Source organism: Saccopteryx bilineata, chromosome 2, assembly GCF_036850765.1.
Source record: "Saccopteryx bilineata isolate mSacBil1 chromosome 2, mSacBil1_pri_phased_curated, whole genome shotgun sequence".
In the NCBI taxonomy this organism is placed as follows: domain Eukaryota; kingdom Metazoa; phylum Chordata; class Mammalia; order Chiroptera; family Emballonuridae; genus Saccopteryx; species Saccopteryx bilineata.
Genome location: NC_089491.1, coordinates 135,096,647 through 135,108,822, shown reverse-complemented (window position 1 = coordinate 135,108,822; position 12,176 = coordinate 135,096,647). Strand labels below are relative to the sequence as shown.

Sequence of the window (12,176 nt, the reverse complement as noted above, 5' to 3'; positions counted from 1 at the left end):
CCTCAGGAAGACCTTTATCATCTGTAGCTGCACAGCTGAGGCTGCTGAAAATCAAATGGTAGAATCTCTGACTAACTGTCTGAATTACAACAGAAATTGAACTCCCAGGGCATTGACTGGGAAGGAATGAGACCTTGAAAGTTGGAATGGGGAAATGTGAGAAGACCCTGATGACGTTGGGGATATTGAACCTGTTGTTAATAAGAAACAACAAAGACTATACTTTCAGGGATCATTTCTATAGTTTGTTAATAAGAAACAACAGCCCCAAATGTACTCACTTTTGCTAAGCCGCACCAAGACCTAATACCGCCTGACCAAGTGGCGGCACAGTGGATAGAGCATCAGATGGGGACGCTGAAGACCCAGGCTCAAAACCCGAGGTCGCTGGCTTGAGTGCAGGCTCATCTGGCTTAAGCGCAGGGTCCTTGGCTTGAGCTTGTGATCATAGACATGACCCCAAGGTCGCTGGCTTGAGTCCAAGGTCGCAGGCTTGGCTGGAGTTCCCCAATCAAGACACATATGAGGAAAGCAATCAGTGAACAACTAAAGTGGCACAACTACAAGTTGATGCTTCTCGTGTCTATTCCCCTCTCTCTCCTTCACTTAAAAAAAATTTGAGTAACTAATTTTCTAGGCCCATTCTATTAAGAGAAGAGATCAAGGCAACCATATCAGGTGTTTCCTTGGGAGAACACCTACCTTGATGACGCTGTCCCTGCAGTCCAACACTCGTTTAAAAGTTTGGCTGAGGATCTCAATGTCCTGTTGAAGCTCTCTGGTCTTGACTTCTCGAAGAATGGTTCTCCATTGTGTGTTGATCTTAGCAAGATTCAGAGCGCTATTGTGCTCCTCCTTGGCCAGCTGGTCCTGTGTGAAGGAATAAATACATCTGCAGGACGTCAGGGCCACAAGCCCTGATACAGTACAACAAACAACATCACACTTAGTTTGTCAACTGACTCCTTTACCTTTGTCTTTTCTGAGGGACCAGAGCTCCTGATAGGCAACGCTCAGGTAGTTCCTGTTCTTGTTTTGACCGGGTCTCAAGTAAGACAGAACAGCCCATGACATTTTAGGGAGGGGAAGGGTGAATTTCCTTTAGTGTGGAGGCATCAGAGCAGGATGCTCTTTGTAATGGTCCATCTCCTGGGATACTATCAGAATTTCAAACAGCTGGGATGGCTGATAGCACTTACTGTCCCAGCCCTGGGGCTCAGTTGTGACTGCCCAAGCTCTATACTACAGCCCCTCTTCCATGCTTCACAGAGAACTGCCCCTCCTCCTGAATACTGTTGCCTAAAATCGAATTATATTTGCATCTCAATTTTTCCGGAGAAGCCCGATCAGGCGGTGGCACAGCGGATAGAGTGTTGGATTGGGACACGGAGGACCCAGGTTCAAAACCCCGAGGTGGCCAGAGGTCGCCAGCTTGAGCGTGGACTCACCAGCTTGAACGTGGGATTGAGGAGGGAGCAAGCCTCCCTCCTGCTTTGAGAGAGGAGAAACCAGAAGAATACAAAGGAAAGGATCCAGCAAGGATAACTGAGAGTCAGCCAGTTATAAATTAACTACATTCTATAGTTCTCTACATGGTTGCTTAGAGCCACTTGCAACACAAAGCAAGAAAAGCAGTATTTGTATGTAGCTACAGCCAGTGATCTGGAAACCCTTCCCCTTTGCTGACCCTATCGAAACTCCTCCAACCCTCTCCTTGAGTCCTGGGAAACTTTAAACAGGGGAATCACGTGCCCATTGCTTGGATACTGTAAAGGTATATAACCTGTAAGAAAACCTAATTCATGGAGCTTGTGCTTTGGTGCTACTAGTCTCACGTGCTCTGCAGGTTCCTAATAATTTCTCCTTCCTTCATTAATTAAGTTGTCTGAGTGTCTCTTTCATTGGGGTTGTTTTCTTGCAACAGGATCATTGACATGACCCCATGGTTGCTGTCTTGAGCCCAAAGCTTGCTGGCTTGAGCGAGGGTTCACCCCCCCCCCCCACAAGGCACATATGAGAAAGCAATCAATGAACAACTAAGGTGCTGCAACAAAGAATTGATGCTTCTCATCTCTCTCTTCTTGTCTGTCTGTCCCTCTGTCCCTCTCTCTGTCTCTGTCACACAGACACACACACAAAGACCTAATATCTATTCTAATTGAAGTTACAGCCTCTCCCAGGAGAGATATTTTAAACCAATCAATTTGGAATATCCTGCAAAGCACTAGAAAGGTAACCTGCTGGATAAGACCCCCTGCCTTCCCCTAAAGGAAGATGCCCTTGCCTGAAAGAATCAACCTCTTTGGTTTTTTTCATTTTTAAAAAATAAAAAATATATAAATTTTTGTTTTAAGAATCTTTTTTGCTGACCCGTGGTGGCTCAGTGGATAAAGCATCAACCTGGAGTGCTGAGGTCGCCAGTTTGAGACCCTGCGCTTGCCTGGTGAAGGCACATGCAAGAAGCAAGTTCATGCTTCCCATTTCTCCCCTCCCCCATCCCTTTTTTTTTTCTCTCTCTCTCCTTTCTCTAAAATCAATACATAAAATCTTTTTTTTTTAAAAAAAGAATTTTTATTTTATTTTATTTACTTTCTCTTCCCATCTTTTTTTTTTTTTTTTTAAATCACTAACTCTAGCATTACTGCGGCCAGAAAGTGAATTATTTTTATTTTTATTTTTTGTATTTTTCTGAAGTTGGAAACGAGAGACAGTCAGACAGACTCCCGCATGCGCCCGACCGGGATCCACCCGGCACGCCCACCAGGGGCAACGCTCTGCCCACCAGGGGGCGATGCTCTGCCCCTCCGGGGCGTCGCTCTGCCGCGACCAGAGCCACTCTAGCACCTGGGGCAGAGGCCAAGGAGCCATCCCCAGCGCTCAGGCCATCTCTGCTCCAATGGAGCCTTGGCTGCGGGAGGGGAAGAAAGAGACAGAGAGGAAGGACGGGGGTGGGGGGTGGGGTGGAGAAGCAAATGAGCGCTTCTCCTATGTGCCCTGGCCAGGAATCGAACCCGGGTCCCCCGCACACCAGGCCGACGCTCTACCGCTGAGCCAACCGGCCAGGGCCTCTTCCCATCTTTTTTCTGACTATAAAACCTCTCATTTTTTGCCTGACCTGTGGTGGCACAGTGGATAAAGCGTCGACCTGGAAATGCTGAGGTCACCGGTTCGAAACCCTGGGCTTGCCTGGTCAAGGCACATATGGGAGTTGATACTTCCAGCTCCTCCCCCATTTCTATCTCTCTGTCTCTCCTCTCTCTCTCTCTCTCTCTCTCTGTCTCTCCCTCTCCACTCAAAAACAAACAAACAAAAAAAAAAACACCTCTCATTTTTGAACAACCCCTCAGAATGCCCTTCTAATTGCTAAATGGGATGCTGCCAGACTCATGAATTGCTTAATAAAGTCAATTAGATCTTCCAGTTTACTGGGGTTAACTTTGTTCTTTAATACCCTAAATTCTGATGAGTCTTTTCTGTAAGCAAAAAGGCCTCCTCACAAGCACCTGAGAGGATCAATTCTTTGTTGTCGGAGGAAACAGTAACAGCCTCCTCTGAGGCACTTGCCATGCCAGGTGATGCTGAGTCTCCTCGGGAACCAGCCCGCTACATCTCTTTCTAGACCTTTAACTACACGCAAGACCCAGCAGGCCCCTAAAGGTGAGGTACAAAGTGTGGACACTGAGGATGTGCACTATATTTCAAAATACTGTGGACAAAAAAGGAGTTCTGCCTGACCAGGTGGTGGCGCAGTGAACAGAGCGTCGGAATGGGATACGGAAGACCCAGGTTCGAGACCCCAAGGTTGCCAGCTTAAGCTCGGGCTCATCTGGTTTGAGCAAAGCTCACCAGCTTGGACCCAAGGTTGCTGGCTCGAGCAAGGGGTTACTTGGTCTGCTGAAGGCCCATGGTCAAGGCACATATAAGAAAGCAATCAATGAACAACTAAGGTGTCACAACAAAAAACTAATGATTGATGCTTCTCATCTCTCTCCATTCCCATCTGTCTGTCCCTAACTATCCCTCTCTCTGACTCTCTCTTTCTCTGAAAAAAAAAAAAAAAAAAGGAGTTCTATGGAGTGTAACCTCACAGGTAATCTGACCATAAATTCTGAAGTGGGCAGGTGATGGTAAGTAGTTCTGCTGCAGGCATATAACTTTTTTTCTTTTTCAAATTTTAAGAGAATGTTTACTTAGAAAGTTACAAAGGGCTTGACCTTGAGGGCGCAGTGCATAGAGGGTTGACCTGGAATGCTGAGGTCGCAGATTCAAAAACCTGGGCCTGCCTGGTCAAAGCATATACAACAAACAAGCAATGAACAGCTAAACTGAAGCAACTATGAGTTGATACTTCTCGCTCCACTCTCTCCTCTTTCTGTAAAAATCAATAAATAAAATCTTAAAAAAGAAAAAGCCTGACCAGGTGGTGGCACAGTGGATAGAGCGTCGGACTGGGATGTGGAGGACCCAGGTTCAAGACCCCGAGGTCACCAGCTTGAGTGCGGGCTCATCTGGTTTGAGCAAAGTTCACCAGCTTGGACCCAAGGTCGCTAGCTCGAGCAAGGGGTTACTTGGTCTGCTGAAGGCCCATGGTCAAGGCACATATGAGAAAGCAATCAATGAACAACTAAGGTGCTGCAACGAAAAACTGATGATTGATGCTTCTCATCTCTCTCCTTTCCTGTCTGTCTATCCCTATCTATCCCTCTCTCTGACTCTGTCTCTGAAAAAAAAAAAAGAAAGTTATAGAGGTAGTCTGACCTGTGGTGACACAGTGGATAAAACATCGATCTGGAATGCTGAGGTTGCCAGTTTGAAACCCTGGGTTTTCCCAGTCAAGACACATATGATAAGCAATCAATAAACAATGTGAAAGGCTGAAACCATGCGCTGGTCCATTGGGGAGGGGGAAAAGCCTATTTTCAGTTCCCCTTGGCAACTGGCAGGTCTGTATAAACCCCCGACTAGGTCAGACTTGGAGAGAACTCCAGCTGGACTGCCTTATCCCATACGAGATAGCTGACAGGCTAAACCCCTTCCCAGGTCTATGGGTGGGCACTAGGGAAAGTTGAAATGACAACACAAGGTTGGTATGTTCCAAAAAGAAAATTTATTTAAAAACTTGGGTGCAGGCCGAACGAGTCAGACTGAGCATTAGCCAGGGAGGGATGGAGCAGGGTTTATATAGGTTAGTCAGGGGTCTTGGAAAAAGTAGCTGATGTCACTGCCTCTGTAGGTACAATGTCATATGTAAAGCCAGTAGCTGCAGCCACCACTACAGCTGCCTGACCCGTGCAGGTTTGCATTTGATTCGGACAGATAGTAATGAAACAACGGAGCCAAGAACTGGTGGGCCATCCTTTATTCTAGACTCGTACCGGCCAATGAGTAAAAAACAAACACATGGGCACCAAAACCCACTCACATGTTCTCCTGTTCCACAACCAGGAGAATCTTTCTGGGTTTCCCTAGAATCAAAGACTCCCACCTCACCAGTTCAGCAGAGCTTACAAAGCCCCTCACCCCTGTTCCTTGTAATGTGATTCTGGCCTTGCTTTCTCCCACCTTCATGTAATCTTCCTGAAGGCCCCTCCTCAATTCTAAATGCATGAAAGAAGCTGTACAAAAGCTTTTTAGTTTGATATAGCCCCATTTGTTTATCCTGTCTTTTATCTCATTTGCCTGTGGAAATAAATCAGCAAACATATTGCTGCGATAGATGTCGGTGAGCTTGCTGCATATGTTTTCTTCTAAGATGCTCACGGTTTCACAACTTACATTTAGGACGAGCGGATTAAAAAGTTGTGGTATATATCTACAATGGAATACTATGGGGCCATGAAAAAGAAGGAAGTATTACCTTTTGCAACAATATGGATGGACCTGGAAACTATTATGTTGAGTGAAATAAGCCAGGCAGAGAAAGAAAAATATCATATGACCTCACTCATTTGAGGAATCCGAGGAACAATGTGAACTGAGGAATGGAATTAAACCTGAAGGGAAGGGGGGAGGGAGCTGTTGGGAGGTGGGTAATGGAGATGTTGAGGGGAATATGGGGGAGGGGGGATACTTTTGGGGAGACACTAGAATCTATGTAAACACAATAAATAAATTAATTGTCTGACCAGGCGGTGGCACAGTGGATAGAGCGTCGGACTGGGATGCAGAGAACCCAGGTTCAAGACCCCGAGGTCAGCAGCTTGAGTGTGAGCTCATCTGGTTTGAGCAAAGCTCACCAGCTTGGGCCCAGGATCGCTAGCTTATCAAGGGGTTACTCAGTCTGCTGAAGGCCCATGGTCAAGGCACATATGAGAAGCAATCAATGAACAACTAAGGTGTCGCAACAAAAAAACTGGTGATTGATGCTTCTCATCTCTCTCCGTTCCTGTCTGTCTGCCCCATCTATCTCTCTCTCTGACTCTCTTTCTGTCTCTGGAAAAAAAAATAAAAAGAAATAAAAAGAAAGAAAGAAAGAAAGAAAATGAGAAGCATTAATCATCAGTGTTTTGTTGTGCATTGCGACACCTTAGTTGTTCATTGATTGCTTTCTTATATGTGCCTTGACCACGGGCCTTCAGCACACCAAGTAACCCCTTGCTCGAGCCAGAGACCTTGGGTCCAAGTTGGTGAGCTTTTTTTTTTTTTTTTGTATTTTTCTGAAGTTGGAAACGGGGAGGCAGTCAGACAGACTCCCGTATGCGCCCGACCGGGATCCACCTGGCATGCCCACCAGGGGGCGACGCTCTGCCCATCTGGGGCGTTGTTCTGTTACAACCAGAGCCATTCTAGTGCCTGAGGCAGAGGCCATAGAGCCATCCTCAGCACCTGGGCCAACTTTGCTCCAGTGGAGCCTTGGCTGTGGGAGGGGGAGAGAGAGACAGAGAGGAAGGAGAAGGGGAGAGGTGGAGAAGCAGATGGGCGCTTCTCCTATGTGCCCTGGCCAGGAATCGAACCCAGGACTCCTGCACGCCAGGCTGATGCTCTACCACTGAGCCAAACGGCCAGGGCCTGGTGAGCTTTTGTTCAAACCAGATGAGCTCACGCTGAAGCTGGCGACCTCGGGGTCTTGAACCTGGGTCCTCGGCATCCCAGTCTGACATTCTATCCACTGCACCACCACCTGGTCAGGCAAAAACTGTCATTTCTTGGAAGCATTTTTCAAGAATGCTGTTCTTGAAATTCAGCTGTTGAGATATTGCTTCCAGGTGTATCCTATGTTTAGCGCAAATAAATTTTTACAAAAATTCTCTACGGGATTTTGTTTTTGTTTTGCAAGACAGAAAAGGACAGACAGAAAAAGTGAGAAAGCTGGAAATGCCAGACTATCCTTGGTTTAATGTGAAAGAAAGGATTAAAAAGTTTAAGGAGACTGAAATGTTAGAGTGGATTTGTCATTTAAGATCTACTCACACACACTAGGAGGGTCTAGAAGACATACCTTATACCAGGGATCCCCAAACTTTTTACACAGGGGGCCAGTTCACTGTCCCTCAGACCGTTGGAGGGCTGGACTATAAAAAAAACTATGAACAAATCCCTATGCACACTGCACATATCTTATTTTAAAGTAAAAAAACAAAACAGGAACAAATACAATATTTAAAATAAAGAACAAGTAAATTTAAATCAACAAACTGACCAGCATTTCAATGGGAACTATGCTCCTCTCACTGACCACCAATGAAAGAGGTGCCCCTTCCAGAAGTGCGGCGGGGGCTGGATAAATGGCCTCAGGGGGCCGCATGCAGCCCGCGGGCCGTAGTTTGGGGACCCCTGCCTTATACCATGACTGAGAAATACATTTGTCAGGAGAGCCTCAGCATCCATGAAGAGCTCTGTGGTCACTCTTTTCTGTAGGTCAGACCTTGCAGTGGGAACTGCAATCATTGAATTGGGTAACCAAAATGCAACTGGGAGAGTTTGGATCCCAGAGTCGCAGGGGTCAAGTGGCGGTACTCAGCCACCAAAGGCCAGGTAAGCATAGTCTCCATAATGCACAGCAGTTCTAGGTTAAGTAAACAAAATTCTAACCTGAATCATAAAAAGAAATAGTCATAGCCCTTCAATCAATTCCCAGACCGAGCCTATAGACCTAGAACCTTTAGCATAAAGGGAAGGTTGGGCCATCTTGAGAAAGGACCCCAGTACCCTAACAAAAGTGTATCATATTGTAAGACCAGTAGCCACGGCCACCATCACAGCTGCCTGGCCTGTGCAGATTTGAATTTGATTCGGACAGATGATAATGAAACAACAGAGCCAAGAACTGGTGGGCCATTAGCTTTAATCCTAGCTTGCACCCGGCAGGCAAGAAATACACACAGCGGGAAAACACTTCCCTTTCCATTCAGGGCTCCCAAAGCCACTGACTTATCCTAGTTTCCTAGAATCAAAGGTTTCTAGCTCACCAGCCTTATTCACCTCTGTTCCCCATCTCCTTCTCTCTGCACAAACTGGCTTCTCCTTCAGCACTCCGCCATCTCAGCTGCTTCTCTTCTCCTCCACGTGGCCTTTCTCTGCTCTCCTTTCTCTGCTTTCTCTAATGCTTATCTCAGGAACCGAGAGAGAGCAAGCTCCCAGTCTGCCCCATTTTATAGTGTAGAAATCAAAACCTTTAATCCAATATACAAACAAGGAAGTCTCTGATACAAAGTCACTTAGGGTGGGGAAAGCCTTAGTCTTAAAACTAAGCCTTAGGGCAGGGGTCCCCAAACTTTTTACACAGGGGGCCAGTTCCCTGTCCCTCAGACCGTTGGAGGGCCGGACTATAAAAAAAACTATGAACAAATCCCTATGCACACTGCACATATCTTATTTTAAATTAAAAAAACAAAATGGGAACAAATACAATATTTAAAATAAAGAACAAGTAAATTTAAATAAACAAACTGACCAGTATTTCAATGGGAACTAGAGGCCTGCTTCTGGCTAATGAGATGGTCAATGTGCTCCTCTCACTGACCACCAATGAAAGAGGTGCCCCTTCCGGAAGTGCGGTGGGGCCAGATAAATGGCCTCAGGGGGCTGCATGCTGCCCGCAGGCCATAGTTTGGGGACCCCTGCCTTAGGGTATAACAACCCTGCCTGCTTACAGCCTGTCCCCCACACCCAATGCAAGCTATAAACAAGCAAACCTATATATCATATTTACAAACTTATTTGACCAAGACCTATTCATCTTTCTCCTAGCCTTCCCCAAAAGGACCTACGGCCTTTCACCAAGATAACTGTATGTTGGGCAGATAAGATATATTATGCTCACTTTGTTAAAGATGGCACTGCCCACATGGATGCCCATTGCCCAGATGATAATATTAGTTGCCCTTCTTGCTTGGGATAGGCATAATTATACTAATGTGTGTTGGGGGAGGGCTTTTGTGCCAAAAGGTTTTAAAAGGAGGAGAGATCACGTTGTTCTGGGGAAGAGTGATTATGTTCTAGGAAGAGCCCATGGAGGCAGGGCAGAGAAGCCACGCGGAGGAGGCAGCCAGAATGGCGTGTGTTTTCCCACTGTGTGTATTTCTTGCCTGCTGGGTGCGAGCTAGGATTAAAGGTAATGGCCCACCAGTTCTTGGCTCCGTTGTTTCATTATTGTCTGTCCGAATCAAATGCGAACCTGCACGGGCTGGTCGGCTGTGATGGTGACCTCAGCTACTGGCTTTACACTGTGCATTGGGGAAAAGAAAATAGTCAGGCTTTTCAGGGACTACTGGACACTAGTTATAAATTGACACAAAGTCCAGATAACCCAAAATGTCACTGTGGTTCCACCAGTCAGAGTAGGGGCTTATGGAAATCAGATGATCAATAAAATTTTAGTTCAAGTCTGTCTCACAGTGGGCCTGTGGGTCTCTGAACCCATCCTGTGGTTATTTCTCCAGTACTGGAATACATAAATGAAATAAACATACTCATGACTGGCAAAATTCTCACATTGATTCCCTGACCTGTGGAGTGAGGCTCCTGTGATAGGAAAGGCCAACTGGAAGCCACTATAACTGCCTTTCCCTAGGAAAATAGTAATCCAGAAGCAAAATTAATGCCATCATCAAGGACTTGAAAGATGCAGGTGTTATGATTCCTTCTGCATTCCCATGAGACAGGTTAGTAAGCCAGGATTGGTGGAATAGGAAAACTGAGACAGTTAAACAGCCAAGCAGTTTATAGCAATCTAGTAAATTGCAAAATCCTATCTTCCTTAACAAAGGACACTTAAGGGTAAATGGTTTATACTTCTCCCCACTCAGAGGGTAAATAGCTTAAATCACCCTATTCAGTGAGATTGATAACAAAAATTCAATTAATGAGATTTATGCCAACTACACCCAAAGAATGTAGTCAGGGAAATAAGTCTCATTCGGTGTATCAGCATAAAGCTGATAAATATTCTATTGAGATCTTCCCCTAAGACCTCCCCTAAAATTCTCACCTTCAGGAAACAGAAAAGAACCCTTAAGACAAAGACCAAGTGTAGGCTTTCTCTGGAACATGCCTATGCCTTTCTTCCCTTTCAAGTACACATCTTTACTTTTCTCTCCTAAACTAAGGGCTCTCATGAGACTTGCAACCAGGGGAGCAATGGGCAGTGGCAACTTGTCCCATGCTTACCCCTTGAACCTTTCTCCAAAGCCCCCTTTTCTCTGATTTTGCAGTGAGCTAACACAGCCTCACCTAGGCTCACTTTTCTATAATGTTTCTAGAAAGCCAAAGCAGAGCACTGCTAGGCTCTCTTGTTGCTTCTTCTACTCTAAGTCATTTCACTACCCCCAGCTTTAATAAATATACTCTCAAAATCACCTGGACTCATGTTGTGAAATCTTTTCTGGAAGAAGTCAAGAACCCACATACTACCAGCCTGCCTGAGGCAGAACTGCTCCGGGCCCAGCCTCTTTCCAGTGACACCCATTCAAGTCACCTATTTGACCTGTGCAGAAGGCAGATGGATGTTGGAGAATGACAGTGATTATCATAAGCTTAACCAGGAGCTCCAATTGCAGCTGCTGTGCCAGATGTGGTTTCATTACTTGAGCAAATTGACATATCCTGTGGTACCTAATATGTAGCTGCTGATCTGGCAAATACCTTTTTCTCCATCCCTGTCAATAAGGACCACCAGAATTTTTTGCTTTCAGCTGGCAAGGCCAGCAATACACTTCCACTAGCCTACCTCATGGGTGTATTAACTATGCAGCCCTATGTCGTCATTTAGTTCACAGGGATCTTGATCACCTGTTGGAAAACTTGTGTTGAAAAAGGCTGTATTGCCTGACCAGGCAGTGGCACAGTGGATAGAGCATTGGACTGGTATGCAGAGGACCCAGGTTCAAAACTCCGAGGTTGCCAGCTTGTGTGCAGGCTCATCCGGTTTGAGCGTAGGATCATAGACATGACTGCATAGTCGCTGGCTTGAGCCCAAAGGTCACTGGCTTGAACCCAAGGTCGCTGGCTTGAACAATGGGTCACTTGCTCTGCTGTAGCTCCCTGGTCAAGGCACATATGAGAAAGAAATCAATGAACAGTTCAGGGGCTGCAACGAAGAATTGATGCTTCTCATCTCTCTCCCTTCCTGTCTTCTGTCCCTATCTGTCCCTCTCTCTCTCTCTCTCTGTCTCTCTCCCTCTCTGTCTGTCTCTCTCACTATCTCTGTTGCACACACACAAAAATGGCAGTATCATGGCCATAGTCTATCCACCTCTGCTTAACCATGTAAGAATAATTCTTGAGCCTGGAACACTCACTTACCAATAGATAATGAGCCCACACAGTCTGTGCTGGGCTTACTTATCACCTTGTGTGTGAAAACCTTTCCCTGGTTCATGCTGAATGTGTACTTCTTTGTTCTGCTTAAGTGTGTGCTTAGTAACCCTCAGGCATGCCCCCAATTATTTCATATTTCAAGGGGGTGAGAAGGGTGAGGGTCCTTTTGTTGTGGCATTAGAGGGATGCATGTAAGCCAGTTGCCATGTATCAGATTCCAAGAGGGACTGCCTGGCCATGGGGGATCAATGCCTTCTATTGAACCTGATCTAGCCACTGTTTAGGGGCTTTCCAGCTCAGTGAAATTTTATGGAACCAGTGGTGTGGAGCATGTTAAGATATTCTTTCTTTTTATTTCTTTTAAGATTTTATTTATTGTTTTAAAGAATTTATATATTAATTTTTTAGAGAGGGAGAGA

The 12,176-nt window shown here is 45.8% G+C and overlaps 1 pseudogene; it reads left to right on the top strand.

The window, feature by feature from the left end:
- The first annotated feature begins 213 nt into the window (after positions 1-213).
- LOC136327785 (small nucleolar RNA U3) lies at positions 214-329 on the top strand (annotated as a pseudogene).
- Positions 330-12,176: the final 11,847 nt, after the last annotated feature.